Here is a 3,411-nt window from a genome sequence, read left to right as displayed (position 1 = left end):
TCTCTTATATTTTGTTTTGATACTCATATATACCCTTTATTTCTGTTACATTCTGTTTCCTATTCCTTACATGTACATAATATATGCTCCACTTTCCTGCTATATCCTTTGGTTTTTGTGCCTTTCTTTTTCAATATGTATTTTTTATATATAGTTTATTATGTTTCTAATTCTCCTTTTATTGTTTTTTTTTACGTTCTACTGCTAATAAACTTAATAACTCTTTATGTTGTTATGTCTTTTATATACTTATTGGCTATCTTCTGTTGTGAAGCCTCCCAAGTAAAGAATTACACATGTAGTGTCGTGTGTCAGTACAGGTACAACCTAACTGACAATACACATCTTTTTTTTCTCACATTTTTAAATCTTTGAAGTAAAAAGTAGTTTTTTCTTTAATGATTTTAATTTTAACTAATTCTAAATAATTATAAATAATTGCATGGCATTTGTTTTCCTGTTAACCAAGGGAAAAAAAAAACCCTTATCTGGACTAAAAAGTCACATCCTGAAATATGTTCTTCTAACTTAAAATACAAACAGGCTTGGTGTAATATGATGTCAGCCAGGCCTGCAGGTCAGAATTAATCATCTTGTTTCATCCCCCACTGTAACGGACAGCTTCACTGCTTCGCCCTGTGAGCTAAAGTTGAACACATTTGCTGGGGATTCACCAAACGGCTTCTTGCTACTTCTGCACGGTCACCCAATTATGACTTGACAGAGCTGACATGGACGAGTACATTCACAATGACACAATGGTCTTTGAGGGGTAAAAAGCTGCATGGAAGCATTTACAGAGCAGGTCACCGGTCGCCCCATTGCCTCATCCTCACTGGACGGCTGTAATGTTGAAAATGTAACGTTGAGCTCGTAATGACTCTGAGAATTATGGGCGTTAGCACGAGTCAGTGGGTTCACAGAGGAAATCTTTATTATAGGGGGATTGTTATACTGTGGTTGCATAGGTAACATACAGTATACTGCAATTTACTCCTCCATCAATGTAACAGTCTGTAATTTTTGTATAATCTTTGTAGACCCACAACGCACAGAAGAAGCCGTCCAGGACGACAATTGACCATTTGAGGTCAATTAAAATTGGGCTCTTCTGCTGAGAGACTGTTGGCTGACCAGCCCAACCCAAAAACAATGGCCACTTTATGAATCCTCAGGCATGTCTACTGTACAGGCATATACTTCTGCCCCAGAACAAACCAACCTCCACAGAGACACTGGAATGAAACAAGAACTAATTTGTGTCTTGGTGGTTTCTCCCATTCTTAACCCCGGCCTCTGGCCAAGGCCAGAACGTCGCAAACGGCTTTGTGTATTTATAAATAGGCAGAGAGAAAAGGGGAAAGAGAGAAACGAGCCCAACAGATGACTGAAACCATATGGAACTGGTGGAGAGTAACTCATCTTGTGACAACATAGCATGCAGCTCCCCCTTACCTCCCCCACCTCCCCCCCAGCCCGAAGTCCCACTCTGTCTCATGTCACAGCCGTTCAGGAAAGACTGCAATTGGAGAAGGTCAATCGGTGGCTGGGGCCAAGAACAAAGTGATTGTCATTTTCAAAAAAGTACATGCGGGATCCGAGGAGGAAATGGTTTTGCCGCCAAACACTCAATTACACGTAATTACAATAATTCAACCTTGGAGGATGGTTTATTCCATTTTATTATGAGGTTCGCTCTTTCATGTCTTCTGGTGGAGGTGGGGGGCATCATGAACAGCGACAGGGACTATGTGAAACAGATACTTAGTCCCTCATCTGAATGCTTTCATTTTTTTCCTTTTATGTCCTGCAGGGGTTTGAGCCCACGGGCAATGATTTTTTTCCCAAGATTTGATAGCTCAGTCTTCACACACATCAAATGCCGCTCACCTGTCACGACCTTAGTCTAACATAAAGGCAACAGAACGCTGAGTATCCCAAACATTTCAACTGTTCCATGTGAAGAGGTGCCAAACCGATTAGTTGATTAAATTATCATCCATTAAGCAAAAATGGCAAATATCTGCTTCTTTTTAGCTTCTCAATTGTGAATTGCTTTTATTTGTTTATTTCTTTTTAAGTTAAATATCTTCAGGTTTTGGACTGTTGATGTAACAAAACAAGTGATGTGAAGATGCTACGTTTGATTCTGCTCATTTACATTGTCATTTTCAGATATTTTGTAAATAAATCCATCACAATGAATCACCAAAGTCCTTGAGAGGTAAACATAAGAATAGTTGCAGATGTAAAAGAGCTACTTTAGCATTTTAGTTTTGCATTTTTATGCTCAAGCAGCACAGGCTACGATAACCGATGAGAATGGTCTTTCTTTATGCTGCAATCCTTTACAAGTCAGGAGTAGATACTGAGTCGTTTTTCCTGACTTCCAATCTAAATGTATCCCAGCTCATCTGCTAAGGGCAACATGGACGCCCCCAGCGAACTGCTGTTTGTAGGCAACTCTCTGAACTTCACAAGCATCTACCGAGGACCTGATTCGCATGCTCTCATAATCTTCTCTCAAGCACAAAACAGCTTAATAGAAATGGAAATGGCAATCCACGACACAAACACCAACCAAAGTGAAAATCGATGAGGTTACCCTGCTTACTGCCATATTGCTGTAATGTCCGGTATGTTTATGTCAGTGAATTCAGGCTTGATGGACCTTCCCTGACTCGAATAATTGTTTCCATTGCGATTTTATGCGCCAGAGGTTGTTGCAAGCAAAATGAACTGCAGGGTTGGACCCTCCTCGCCTTCTAAATGCCCGGCACTTTAAAATCCCACACTTTCCAAGCAAAGATAACCCTGAAGACATCGTTAGGGGTTATTTTTTAACTTTGGTAAAGCTGCTACAGTCACAGAAGACATTATTTAGCTGTTCACCCTCGGGTGACCAGATGTCCTGAAAAATTTGAGGTAGTCGCAAATAACAAGCCATTGCCCTGAAGCACTTATCCTGTCCTAATTTCTCCTGAATGTAAATTAAACCAGGGTTTTGATTAGTCATAGCCTAAAAAAGATAAAATGATGATCTTTGTGAAACACTTTTTTCGGTGTCACCTTGCAGCCGTCTCTGCAACGGCTACAGCAGTTAACATCCAACATGAATGATGGCTGTTGTTTAATATCTGTCTATAGTGCTGCGCATTAACAAACAACGTTGTTAAATTAATGACAGACAGCTGATTTAATAAATAAAGATAGTTGTAGTGCAAATCTTTGACTCTAATGTGTTTTACTGTTTATTGCCAACATGACCACATGTCCTTGCCCACCTCCAACTCCTCTGCCTTGAATTTCACCCATCTGATCAGCCTGATTCACCCAGGCTGCAGAGCAGTTCTCGTGACAAGTACACTGCACGCTAACAATGGCAATGTGGATGCACTAGATACTGGTTGG

Source organism: Sparus aurata, chromosome 6 (genome assembly GCF_900880675.1).
Source record: "Sparus aurata chromosome 6, fSpaAur1.1, whole genome shotgun sequence".
NCBI classification, from domain to species: domain Eukaryota; kingdom Metazoa; phylum Chordata; class Actinopteri; order Spariformes; family Sparidae; genus Sparus; species Sparus aurata.
The sequence above is the reverse complement of the archived record's forward strand: the minus strand, read 5'-3'. Positions refer to the sequence as shown.